The 14,591-nt window shown below is 38.2% G+C and overlaps 1 protein-coding gene across 1 annotated transcript in view; it reads left to right on the top strand.

Moving 5' to 3' along the window:
• The first annotated feature begins 1,998 nt into the window (after window positions 1-1,998).
• The window catches only part of ESR1 (estrogen receptor 1), a 450,285-nt gene continuing 437,692 nt past the window's right edge, over window positions 1,999-14,591 (top strand). Inside the window, exon 1 of the mRNA XM_033235045.1 lies at window positions 1,999-2,079. The gene's annotated coding sequence lies outside the window, so the exon portion shown is untranslated. The remainder of the gene's footprint in view (window positions 2,080-14,591) is intronic.

Below are 14,591 nucleotides of genomic sequence, written 5' to 3'. Positions count from 1 at the left end.
CCAGAGCTGCAGCCCAGAAGGTTGTCCTCAGAGGCGAAGTCCAGGCAGTGAGGAGCTGTCTGCCAGTAGGCAGTTGAAGGAAAAAAAAAAAATGAGATGGGGGAAAAAAAAAATCTTCCTCTAATGCTGCCAGGCTGCAGGGAGCTGGAAATGAAGCACCGACAGGAGTGGGTATTTAATGGGGAAGGGAATGATCAACTGTGATTTTTTTGGTACCCAAGACTTTCCACCTTCACACACACACGAGATGCTTTGAAATAAAGATAGTCAAACGACTTAGTAAAGTTTGTTGACATAAAAATATGGGAAATACCAAAGACCATAAACAGGAAAACTTCATTATTATTATTCAAACTTAAAATTCTAGATTATATCAACAGTAAGGGGGTTGATGAAAACATGGGAGAAAGCCAAGGGATGTGAGACCGGGCTCAATTCTTGACTTGCTGGGGGAAGGTATCAACACAGAACTTTTAAGAATTAGAAGGCATTAAAAAGAAATAGAAATCCTGAATCAAATTGAAACAGTAAAATAAAATAGTAGAAAGATGTGTAAATGTATCACTATCACAATAACTATAAATAGGTTAAATTTGCCAGTTGAAAGAAAGGAACTATTAAATGAGATTTTAAAAATTTGGATATATGCTTTTCGTGTGACCATACCTAAAGCATATACACGTAGCCAGAAAATTAAAAGATGGAAAAATCTGCAGAGAGTGACAAAGGAAAGCAGGTGCATTTGTATTAGTATCAGATAAAGCTCATGTTTAGATAAAAACATTATAGTAATAGAGGAAGTCATAAGGTTAAAGTTTCAATTCACCAAGAAATATCCATTCTAAACATGTATACATACCCAATTAAGCTGCCTCAAAATATATATGACAAAAATTTAGAGAACTATAGAGTCAGTTATAAGGATTGAAAAGGAAGAAATGAAACTAATTATTTTCAGATGATATATACATCTACATAAACAACTCCAAAGAATCTTCAGATAAATTATATTGTAGGAGAGCTCAGCAAGAGGGCCAGATATAAAATTAATATACAAAAGTCAATGTCATTTGAAAAAAAAGACAGAAAAAAGACAATAACGTTAGAAAATAAATCTAACATAAGATGTAGAAAAACTTATTAGAGGAAACATTTTCTTGAGAAATATTAAAGAAGATCTAAATAAGTAGAATTACATCATATTCATGCATAAGAAGGCAACATTTTGAAGATGTCTTGTTATATATAGGCCTAGGAATAATATAGTTTTAAGTTATATTATTTTGAACTGTAGATGAAGGAAAGCTCTTTTTTTTCCCTTGCATATTTTAAGATTTTGAATAAAGTCATACTGCTCTCGGAAGGTTGTAATATTTTATACTTCCGCCAGCAGTGTTTTAGAATGCTTACTTCCTACATTATTACCACCATAAATATTTAAAACCTGATAGCACACAGTTTTAAAAATTTGAAATTCTCCAATTAACAGTGACCTTTAAAAATTATGTTTACTGGTCTCCATTATTTTGTCCTTTGTAAATCTTTTATTAGTTTTTCTGTTCACATGTTCCATTTTTAAAATAGACTTTTAAGAGCTCTTTGTATTAAGAATATTAAGGCTTTGTCCCTATAATTAGTATTTTTCAGAATATCCTTTCTAGGTGCAGTTTTTCAGGTCTAGTGCACAAAATGGAAACTTGTTACCTGCTACACCACATTTTCACTAGGATGTGATGTATTTATCACAAACAACAGTATTGGTCAACATCTTCCCTCACTGTGAAGTGCACATTTGACATCCTTTAGAAAAATTACTGACGGTTTTGAGATGATTGTTTTGTGCTTTCTTTCAGTCAGCGTAATTTTCCCGAAAGCAGAGATGACTCTTCCAGACATGCTACCAATGCCTGAACAAACTGTGTAAGCTTAGTCCAAAAAAAATATTTGATTAATAGATTTTATTTTGGTAGATTCTAAGGTTCTAAACAGTCAGAAAAATAATCGCAGAGCCTCAAATATCTCCAAAATCTGATACCAATCCTTTTAATTGTGAATTATATTCTGTAGCTACCAAAGAAGGTAAGTTTTAATTTTTTCTACTCTATTAACTTTCCCTTGGACAACTGAATATTAAGATGACTATGTAAGGAGGTTATCAGACCAAGGCCTCACACATCAGGATAAAAGCACATGCCATAGAAAGAACATTTGTGTCTCAAAAGGTGATACCAAGGCAAGGCTATGGGATATATATGGGCACAATGTTGATATCTTCAAAGACTTGATACATGGTCTGGAGGTTTTCAGAGATTTTAATTTATAATGACAATCTTTCAAATTAGGAGAATTTTTGGACTGTAAAGTTAGCCAAACAAGTCTTCAATGATAATAAACGTCTATATCTTACACGGGGGAATACATTTTTTGTTTGTTTTAATTTTTTCTCTGTCTATTCATATAGGAGCATCACATGTCTTTATCATTCAAAACTCTGATTTAGATAGACAGTTGTAGAGAAATTTAATGTGTGGGAATTTAAAGTTGTTTTAAAAAGATGTAGCAGAATATAAATTTAAGACCCACAGCACCAATGAAAAAGGGAAATTAATTAAACTAGACAACTTTTATGGGTACTACCCATTAAAATTAATATTTTAGTCATTGTAAATTATATTACATTGTAACAGTTTTCAATTTGTTGTTAAGTTAAATATTTTGGGTGACAATTGTATTTCACAGTTGTTCACATTTTGCATAATTTTCTAAGGAAAATGGGTCCCTTGGGGAGAAAATTGTTCTTAAATTTTATTGTTGGATAATGTTGCTGCACTAACATGGTTTACTGAAGTGGATCTACCACGTGTGTTTAGGTTTTTGTTCTTTACGAAATGCGTTGGGTAAAATTTTCCATAATACTGGTGAACTTTTCATGCGAATTTTCCAGTCCCTCAGTTTAAATATTATGCATTTTTTCCTGCAAATCTATCTTGAATCTGAAAAGGCCCCAGAAGGAATTAGCATAAGTCCAGAGTAGATGGACTGCAAATGTTACTCATATTTCAACATGTATCCAGCTTTCAAAAATAGCTTACTGAAATCAAGGTTGAACCACATGAAATTTTGGGGTTTTTTTGGATGTAAAAAATAGTTAAATATTGACATTTTCATATCATCCAATCTAATATCTTCCTCTAGTGAGGTTCTGGCAAAAAAAAAGTATGATAACCAGAGTTGTTCACTCTTTTAAGCTTTATATTTCAAAATATTTTAAAAATTTAAAGCCATATAAATGCATCCCAAAAAATATTGGAAAATTTTGTAGGCTAGTTTTGTTTACTGATTTTTCTTCTATAGATTTATTTTCATGCTATGCCTGACTCTCCAATAAGATTTTAGTCACCCAAGAAAGGTACCTTGTACTTCTAAGCAATTCTCCCATCACCTGGACATTAACTGCAGCCCACACTGCAGTGTCTTGACTGCAGTAGGCACTCAGTAAATATTTATTGATGGTCCTGATTATGGGATGATGAAATATGCTAAAGGTAACTTATACTTTTGTCAATAAAACTGAGTTTCAGGTTAGTTTGACCTTTTCCGTATCTCTAAATATTTTCTTTCACGTCATTTTTGTGAAATAGCTCACAAAAATACTTACTGATTCTGAAATCCTTTTCCCCTCTGGTTTTCATGAGCTATTCTCACTCACACACAGCACACCAGTGCTGTTGTTTGCTGTTTTGGTTAAAATCATTCTCATTAATATTCCTCATTCAGTAAAAATAGTTGATTCCCAGTTATAAATATATACTTCATATTGGCATCCAACTGTTATGTGGAATGGAAAACAAAATGATGATATTGACTCCATAAAATAAACAGCAGTCTTTAAAATAGAGTTTGGTGCATAACTGTTCTAAATGTATCAAAGTTATCTCATTTAATCCTCCCACACACCTGTGGGAAGAGAGTATTTGTCTTGCTTTACAGATAAGGAAGCTGAGGCTTAGAAGATTTATATGTCTAACTAAGATCACAGAGCTGGTAAAGCACCCAAGTTTGAGTCTAAATCCAAGTTTTAAATATCATATTACATGTAGGCATAGATAAGCAAGAACAGGTTTTCCTGAAGATGGCCAGGCTAAGGCTTAGAAGAAGGAAGCTCAAGGAGATTAAACCAAGATATGCTACGGCAAGTTTTTTGTTTGCTTGTTTGTTTTTGAGACCGAGTTTCGATCTTGTTGTCCAGGCTGGAGTGCAGTAGCATGATGTTGGCTCACCACAACCTCCGCCTCCTGGGTTCAAATGATTCTCCTGCCTCAGCCTCCCGAGTAGCTGGGATTACAGGCATGCACCACCATGCCCAGCTAATTTTGTATTTTTAGTAGAAACGGTATTTCACTATGTTGGCCAGGCCGGTGTCGAACCCCTGACTCAGTTGATCCACCCACCTCAGCCTCCCAAAGTGCTGGGATTACAGGCATGAGCCACTGTGCCCAGCCTGCTAAGGCAAGTATTAACCATTAGAGGAGATGACTAGTCCCAGTGGCAGGTCTTTCCTACTGGGAGTCAGCCAAGAGCTCCCCACTTTTCTGGTTCTGTTGTTTCTCCTGCAAAATTCCATTCATAAAGTGGTTTCCCATTTGATTGTCCAATGATGCAAATCTCCAGTCTTTTATAGCATTGAGTTTCTCATGGCCTTTTACCGTTGAGTTTCTCAAGGCTAATGAATGCTAATGAATTGGCGTTCCGATTTATCTATAGGATTCCATGAGTCAGCCTCTGCAAGAAGGTTTCACTCCCTCACTGTGGATACCGTCTGGGAATTGGACCCTTAATAGGAGTAATCACCAGGCAGTGTCTTCTGTAATAACACTCCAGTCTCACCGAGAGCTTTCTATTCAAAACAACAATCTAAAGGTCTGCAGTGTAACTTTAAACTAAACTGAAAAAAGAATAGAAAATGAATGTATGTGATGTACACATTCATTCAACTGCTTATCCCTAAAATTCATAGCAGATTATGACTGATCATTAAAGCCAAATTAAGGAGGCAAAAGGTATAAAAACAAAAGGAACTATCAGGCATAATAGTCTTTAAAGTAAAACATTACTACTGACAGTTGCTTGTGTGAAAGATATCTTTATTTAATATGGTAAAAAGACCACAGGAATTGCTAGCACTTACTGTATGTCCATTTTATGTACATCTTAAAATAGATATGTTGGTATAGTCATCAGATTAGCACTTTAGAATTCAATAGTTTCAGAGAAATCAGAATGGACATTCTTTACATGTGCTCATCTGGCAGGAGAATTGAACAAATCCTTTCTATAGGAAAATGTAAAATTCCTAATAACTCCACAGGACTGTACGACTTGGGCTGGCAACTTCAGTGAATACAGCAGAGTTTGGGCAATGGGAAAGGGTACAATTGTGTTCCTAAACTTTTAATTTTGCGAGGCAGAGACTTTATTTCTTTTTCATGATTTTGCAGTAAGTTCAGTACAGTGGTTAGTTTCAGGACAGTTCAGTGCCTAAGCTTTTGAGAGGGACAGTTCTATGTTCTAACTCAACTTCTGCCACTTGTTAGAAAGTGACTCTTGTCAAACTATTGGCCCTTTCAAACCTCAGTTTCCCCATCTGCAAAACTTTATTCATGAGGTTGTTGTGAGGGTTAAATGAAAAATATGTAAAACTCATCAAAATTTTAAGCACAAAATACCAAGTCTCAGCACAATACGTATAGTAGGAGTCCAGCTATTAAAATTCGAAACAGGCAGAAGCAAAAATATTTTGTTTAGAAGTACTTGCATTTTCTAGATCTTTGGTTGGATGGACAACATATTGGTGTTCTTTTTCTTATTTTTTTTTTTTTAAAGCATACGTATATGTTATGTAGACTCTTCAGTATATATATCTAACTCACAATAAATATTTATAAATACAAAGAAAGATATCACATATATGTGCACACACAGTGGTTAGCGCCAATACACTGCCTCATTTCTAAATGACTCTAGCATTTGTAGGACAGTGGTTTTAAACCTTTGGCACTCATTAGATACTCTGGGGAGTTTGAAAATATATGCTGATGCTTGGGCTCCACTTCCATACATTTTGATTTAATTGATTAGGAGTTCGGTTCAGGCATCAGTATTTTTAAATAAAAGCTTCCCAGATAATTCTAATGTGAACTTAAAATTGACCAATACTGGGATGACTTTAAAAGAGTGAGTGCAGTAGTGACTAAACAAAATAGGAGGAGATGTGTCCCAAAAATGGTAAAATTGTTTTAAAAATTATAATACAATTTAAAAAATGTAATACAGTTATTTAGAAAATTCTTGCAATTTTGTGTTTTGAAAGCACCATGTGGATATCATGGGGAAAACCAGAACTTTGTTGGATTTGCAGCTTGGTATCATTTCCATTTTGCAGTATTTTATTCAGGAGATGCAGGTGGGAAGTGGACAATTGCCTATAAGGCCATGCTTTGCACCGGGGTGTCCAGATGAGAGGCAAGTGGAGGGTAAAGTTTAGCTACATTCTATTCCCCAAAGTACATCTCCTGGTGAGGGGTGGCTTCTAATCAGAGGAAGAAGTCTTATGTCCTGTTTCCTAATGCACGCACAGGTTCCACAAGCCCTCACTTTGTTCCCAAGAGCATAGTTTTTATTTTGGTGCTTAAGACTGCTGAATGTCACAAAATAATTATTCCCAGCACAAACAAATATTCACAATAGTTATGTGCACAGCCTATTTGAGCAGTGATATGTTTTGGCTCTATGGCCTGTTTGGGCACTGATATGGTTTGGCTCTGTGTCCCTACACAAATCTTATCGCAGATTGTAATCCCCACATGTCCAGGGAGGGACCTGATGGGAAGAGTTTGGATCATGGGCGTGGTTTCCCCCATGCTGTTCTCATGATAGTGAGTGAGTTCTCACGAGAGCTGATGGTTTAAAAGTCTTTGGCAGTTCCCCTTTCTCTCCCTCTCTCTCCTGCTGCTGTGTAAGACGTGCCTTGTTTCCCCTTTGCCTTCTGCCATGATTAAGTTTCCCGAGGCCTTCCCAGCCATGTGGAACTATGGGTCAATTAAACCTCTTTTCTTTATAAATTACCAAGTATCAGGCACCAAAACCAATGAGAAGGGATGCTGGCCAGTGGCACACAGCAGGGTCCTGGTGTCTCCCCCACCATTCAGCCACCACTGGGCCAGGTGTGAATGTATCAACTATTGCTAGAGTGAGGTGAAGGAGGCAGTCCTGCAGAGGGGCCACTGCCACTGGGATGACACAGGAGGGCGCTCGAGAGACTCAACTTAGTGACTCTATCAACTGGTGAAAATAATTAGATATTTTCACAATCAATATGGCCTTGCTGGTATAAACCGGGTGATTATAAACTCTCTTGCCACCTATCACAGAAGTCGAAGTTTCATCATTTCTTTTCCTGTATTTGGTTTATGTGCAACAATATAGGTTTATTTTCCAGTTTCGGAAAATAATCATGGTTAATACTGACCGAGAACTGATCATTTCCTTTCCTTTTTATACCAACCCTTGGGGTAGGTACCATTATTAAATGGGGAGGAAACAGAGGTTAAATAACATGCCTCCAATCAGTAGTGGGGAAATGAAAGAATCAGGGTACAAAGCCAGGTCTGTCTGGGTCTTGGGCCCAGCTCAATATCTGTGCTCTACTGCCTGGGACTCCTGCTGCCAATTCTTTCTACCTCATCATCCCTCTACCCTGCACCAGCAAATCCACACGGTGTGAGATGAAGAGAAGAGAGGCCCACAGGCGAGAAAGTGGCAGCAGCAACAGAAGATGTACCATGAGGAAGTTCTGGGAGGTTCTGCCCCTCTTTCTGAGAATGGGGGAGAGACAGAGCTGAGTTACAACTGCACTGCTTCTTAGCTTCTTAGTTTCTCTTCAGAATTAGTGGCAAAGAAGAGTTTTAGAAGTCTTTAGCATGTATTAAACGAAGAATTTTGTTTATAAGAAAAATTGTGGCTCGTTCCCATGCTCGTCTGGAAAACTCTTGTTAAACTTTTGTGCAGCTAGTAAATTAAGTCACTGTTTATTCTATGTAGTGGAAAGCATGCTTAAACTCTAACTCAGGAGACCTGATTCTAGGAATAGTTAAGCCTGAGTTCACTGTAAGCTGCTTAAGTTATCTGTGTCACTATTCTAGTCTATTACATGGAGGGCTTGAGCTGGTTTCTTGGTAAGGTGAGATTTGGCTAAATGCTCTTGGATACATTGCTCACCTCTTTGAGCCTCAGCTTTCTTTTTGGTGATTATTTAATTGCATGTGAAAACAAAAATAGGGTATTTCATATAATGCCTGGAATGGCACTGAGATTGTCTCCACTACAGTAAGGAGATGGTTTAGAAATTAGCTAATTTATTAATTAATGGCCTATAGATCTTCATGTAGGTTGGTACTTCAAAGTCCCATTCATATTGATCATGTTCATATTTATCTATTCATCACTTTTATTTCACAATCTCTTTTTCTGCTGAGATCAACTGAGATTTCTAGAAAGTAGTCCCATTGTCAGCACTTTGCCCAGTACATTTAATAAGAACTTGACTAGCATTGACTCAAACAGTTCTCTCAGAAGGGCTGGCACCTTTTGTTTCAATTTTTTTAAACATTAACTGCCCATAATAATTGAAGCATGAATGAACTTTCTTTGGATTATGAAACAAATCAGTCACAGACATAGGAATTAGGTGTGTTCTCTTGCCTTGTTCAATTCCATGCATTTTTTTGTTTGAGCTTTCACTGTGTCCCCAGAACTGTGGTTGGTGCCTAACAGTGGCCCCACAAAGTACAGCTTTATATTCAAGGAGATGACAATCTTGTTGGAGGAAAAACCTTACACATAGAACAATTAGGGAACAATGCAAGGGAAATACACATTGCAAGTTTTGGTTGTACCTATTTTATGGCTATGCTATAAAACAAAGCACCTGTTGTTCCTGAGAGTAAAGGGATAAGATAATAATTACACAAAGGCAAAATGAGTTAATTCAAAAGGGAACATTGAGCATGTCATTTTTCTATTGAAGTGCTATTATTTGGTATCGGCTTCCTTTGGTGGTGGTGGTTTTTGATTCCCTCTGCCCCGGACCTTGTTGTTTAAAGATACTCTTTCTATGAGGGATCTTGGATGCATTTTAGCAGCATTTCCACTGCCCTTTGTTATATAGACTTTGATGCCATTCCAGGTACATCACATTCTTGCTAGGTGAGTAAAGGTAAGCATACTTAGAAGTCAAAAAGAAAAGACTGAAGTGGTGACTTAGACTTGAGAAATTATAGATTCCATGGAGAAAACTGTATTTAAATCACAAGACATGCTGAAAACTCACATTACCACCTGTTGGAAGTGAACTCTGCTTTTATAGGTTACTAGGAGAACGTCAGCCTTCTGTAAAAGCAAATAAACAAGGATACCATTACCATAGTTTCAAGTAATATAAATTAAGAACTGAACATTGATACTGACATGATTTCTAGTTTATTATCTGTGACAGAACCCAGTAGCTTATTGAAAAACTATCACGAAAGAAATAACTAAGAAATAACTATTTAAAATACATCAGGATATAATGAGGATGAAGCTTTAGATAACACAAAAAGGCAATTTCTCTTTAGGCTGGAAAATAGCAGGCACAGATATGTCTTTGACAGGGTGACCTGCCAGAATCCCTACTTTCCAGCCCATCTGATAAAGGTCAATGATTGAACACCCAAACACGTTGATACACACAGCACCTGCCTGATGAAAACAGTTAGCAGTGTCTTTCTCAACCCGGAGTGCACTGTTTTCTTAAAGTTTTAAAAACAATAATCTAAATTTCCCTATTCCATGAGTAAAGTTTTGCTTTTTTCTTTTTCACACTAAACAGCGATCCATGTTTTAGCTGAAAGTCAATTGAGAAAAATGCATTGTGTCTGTGTTTTTCTTGCTTTCTTTTAAATACCTCTGAAAGAACTTTTTCCGCTTCCTGAATTGAGAACGAGGTAGGAATGAAAGACTGAAATGGTAACTCTCATCATCATTTTATTATTATGACAAGTTTGGGTTTATGAAGTAAGTATTTTCCCAGTTACTGCCTCCAAATGTTAAATAGGTAGATAACATGCCAACTTTAACGGCAGTCCTTTAGCTGTAGTCCTTAAAATGTTTTTTTGTAGTATTACTATCAGTATCCTGAACAGAAATAGCAGTGATAAAAATCAAATCAAGTTTTGCGAACACCAAAATTCCATTTGCCTGTGTGTGGAGCGTGGTTTAGGATTAGTAGAATTAATATTCTTTGCAAACGGCTGCACCTAGCATGTTCGCCTTCAAGCCTTGGGACTGCTCTAATTTTCCTGGCTCGGGAGACTTCCATTAAACAAGAAAACGAGGTGGGAAAGGTCAGAGAATTCACAGGGTAACAGGGAATTGGACCCGAACCTGAGCTTCATGCAGTCCGTAGATTTTTCAAGTGATTTGTTTTTTAGAAGTGTTTGTCAGGACCTCTAAATCATTGTTAATTTCATCGTTAAATTGGCCTTAGAGAGATTTTGTTTTAAAGAGACAATGCAGTTAGAGGATCGTGATCTCTGAGCTCAGAAGGCCAGAACTCCAGAGCTGGAAGCCACCAGACCCCAGTAAGAGAAGCTCTTGTCAATCTGGAGCCGCACATTTTGACCGTGTGCGCACAGCCTCCCGTCTGGGCAAGCCCTTTTCTCTCCACCACTCCACTCCACAGCTTCTGTTTCTTTTTCTTTTTCTTTTTTTTTTTCGCTGAATTCATCATCCCTGCCTTTCCCATGCCAAGACTTAAAAGGTTTCAAATACTTCAAAAATAAATGATTTCTAAATCACCTCAAGATGACTTACATATAATGTTTTATTACATTTTCCCAAAGCAGAATGGTGTATTAAGAAATGATTTTATTTTCATCTATATTTTCTCTTAGGAATATAGAGACATTATCTCAAATTATTACTTCAAAGAGACAGAGACAAGAATTTTGCACGATTCTAGTTCTCAAATCATTTTAGGTATTTTATTTCATTTTGCCTAAATCTCTTAGACAGTTATTTCCTCATATCACTTAAAAATTACATTTTACTTGGGCAGGGCCTAAAGAATGACATTGAAAAACTAAGAAATTATTGGGAAAAAATTCCATTAGCACAACTATCATGATCAGAAGAAATTGGCTAATTTCAGTGTCTTTTCTTTGGGCTCTTCATAGAAAATTGTTGAAATGTGTCTTCCATAAATAACTGGCATTCTGAAATTGATTTAAAGCTGTAGAGGGGAATTGAAAAAATTAAATCTTAGGTTTGGAGATATTTTAAAAAACTCAAGTTCCATGCCCAGAGGAATCCAGACACTGACCCTCTTTTTCAGCTATTAGAGGTGAGGGAAAAAAAGTTGTGTGGTTGGTGTGGAGAGAGAGACACACACACACTTTCTTTAGCCATCATCCTACTAAAGCCCTTACAGTACATTTTCTTGTTAATAATCCCAACTATTTCTATAGGGAAAAGTGCATGTTCCTGTTCTCTGGTAGAAGGGCCACCTAAGGAAATTAGGTTCCTGGTGAATAAGAATGACGGAAGTACCCACAGCTCCTGGGCCACTGGTCTCCTCCATCCAGCCTCCACTGACCTTGCTGGGTCCACTGCAGTTTTCTTCTTGACTTAACTCTATGAGTTCTCTGTTCCTTCAAAGTACTGGAGCTTCTGGCCTTAGCACATCTGTTTCTGCAGCCAGAGCACCTTCACTGAGAAGCAGACCTCTACTTGGCTGGGTTCTTACTCACCCTATTGGTACCTCTTCCCCATCCCCCTCCCCTTCCTTTCCCTCTCCCCCTCCCCCCCCCCCCCCCCGGAACATATAGCTGGCAGCAAGTGTTGCAGAATGAATGAAGGCAAGCATGAATGCACATGTTGGAGGATGAAGGTTCTGTTTTTACTCTCAGTGCACCAAAACCCAGCAGAATTAAATAGTGGAAGGGTTCTTAAGTGCTCAAGTGAGTAGATGGAGGTCATAAGGCAAGCTGAGTGGGAAGGGCTAGAAGGAGAAGAAAGGAGAAAGGGAAGGCAGGAGAGGAGAGAGGTGGGGAAAATGGAAGGGTAGTTGGAATGTCATAGAAAATTAGAAGAGGAGAGTTAGTAGAAAACAGAGCTAGAGTTAAAAACAGAGTGAGAGAGACAGAAATTCATAGATTTTCTGTCTGGCCCAGATCTCATTAGATAACTAGAGCCTTCCTTCTTCCTTTGGGTTGAATGGTCTTTACTCATTCTTTATGTAGACCATCTTTTACTTCCACATGCAGTTTGTATTTTCCCATAGACACCAATACTTTACATATCAGAACACTTGTCATTTTATTAAAAATTGTTTTTTATTAGTTTCTTTTCCCACTAGACAGTCAACATCATGGATGCAGCACTGTAGGGTCTATCTTTTTCATCACAGTAGCCCTCTCACCTAGCACAGTGAAAGTTGCCAATAATACATTGCTAAATATTTGTTGAAAGCCTAAAGCTCTGGGCAAATAATTTCGATTTTCCAGATTTCAGGATCCCTATTTGTGAGGGAGCTGGTCTATTTGATACCTAAGACTCCCCTCCAGCACTGGTCTTCTATAATTTTGTATCTGCATGGCTTCCTGTCTGATGCCAGGAACTTAAGATTTAACTCAAGAAGACAGGAATGTTGCCTGTAAAGACCCTGAAGATCTTGTAATCCAAACTTTGACTGCCTGGAGACTGTTTATACAGGATCTTCAACTGGGCCAGGAGAGTGCAATGGATGGTAGTCCCAGTCCTCATTTGCAGGGAGAGGAACATCATTTCTATGGAAAGAAGGAGTTGCCCATAAATCTACTGTGGACATCAAAATATGCCGATGAGCCACAGCAAGTTCATTTCAAAGGGATTTCAGATACAAGCCTGCTCCTTCAGAGTGAGGAGGAAGAATCATTCAGGAAAGAGAGAAATTATGTGCATTTCATATATTGCTGTATGTACATCTTAATCAGTCAGCAAATATTAAGTGCATTCTTGGGCAAAATGCCAAAGGGATGAAGAGAAAAACCAGACTTCAAGGATCATATAATCTGATTGTGGAAGAAAGGCATATTCATCATGAAAATGTAGCAAAGATGTTAAGTGACTGTCTTAGTGTGTTCTGTGCTGCTATTAAAATTACCTGAAACTGGGTAATTTACAGAACAATTTATTTCTCATGGTTCTGGTGACTGGGAAGTCCAAGATCAAGACACTAGCAATTTGGTTGTTGGATGAAATTTCAGTTTCTGGTTCATGTATGGTGCCTCCAGAGGAGAGGAACACTGTGTCCTCATACGGCAGAAGGTAGAAGGGCAAAAGAGGAAAAACTCTCTTTTTTTTTTTTTTTTTTTTTGAGACAGAGTCTTGCTCTGTCTCCCAGGCTGGAGTGCAGTGGCACAATCTCGGCTCGCTGCAAGCTCCAGTCTCCTGGGTTCATGCCATTCTCTTGCCTCAGTCTCCCAAGTAGCTGGGACTACAGGCACCCGCCACCATGCCCAGCTAATTTTTTTGTATGTTTTAGTACAGACGGGGTTTCACCATGTTAGCCAGGATGGTCTTGGTCTCCTGACCTGGTGATCCACCCGCCTCGGCCTCCCAAAGTGCTGGGATTACAGGTGTGAGTCACCACGCCTGGCTGGAAAAACTCTATTTATCAATTCCCTTTATAAGGACACCTAATTTCATTCATGAGGGAAGGGCCCTCATGCCTAATCACCTCTTGAAGCCCTGCCTCTTAATACTATCTCACTGGTAACTCCTGAGTTTTGGAGGGTACACATTCAAACCATAGCTGTGGTATAAGCCAGACACTCGGGTTTCCTATGGGTCCTCCCCATTTGGTTTTCCTGGTTAAAGATTTAAAAGAATAGAAATACTACTTTCTGCTGCATCATTAGAGAAAGGGTATTTGAACTTGGCCTTTGAACATGGCAGTATTTGGCCACTTAGAGATTGGGGGTGCCATTCCAGGTGGAGAGAAGAGCAAGGAGAATGGAGAGCACTTGACATTTATGAGAATAGTGAGGGTTCATGTCAGGTTACATGAAGCTGACTCATGACAAATTAATTTGGAAAGGCAGGTTGTGACCAGGCTAAAGGCATCTGGACTTTGCTCTAGAGGAAATGTGAAACCATTGCAGATCTCTGAGCAGGCTGCTGGCCAGAGCTGGGCTTCAGGGCGATTCACAACAGTGGTAGGGAAGCTCTTTGGGAGCTGGGAATCCAGGGGAGAACACAGCGAGTGAGAAAGCAGCTGCATTGAGGCCCAGGCTGGGGTTGCTGGTTTCTGGAAAGGGGATAGTTTTGGGGGAGTGGGGAGAGGGGTTAAATGTGAGCTTCTGAGGAAGTACAAGAGGGGTGAATTCCACCATGGAGAAGGTATTCAATAACAAGTCTATTGAGAAGTTGAGGAAGGTGGAGAAGTAAAGGACAATCATGTACTCAAGAAACTTGCTCAAGAAACCTGAGGAGGCAAAAGCTTGATTCCAAAG

The sequence above is a fragment of the Trachypithecus francoisi genome, unplaced genomic scaffold, assembly GCF_009764315.1.
Source record: "Trachypithecus francoisi isolate TF-2019V2 unplaced genomic scaffold, Tfra_2.0 Lachesis_group15, whole genome shotgun sequence".
Lineage (NCBI taxonomy): Eukaryota > Metazoa > Chordata > Mammalia > Primates > Cercopithecidae > Trachypithecus > Trachypithecus francoisi.
This window is presented reverse-complemented; position numbering and strand designations above follow the sequence as displayed.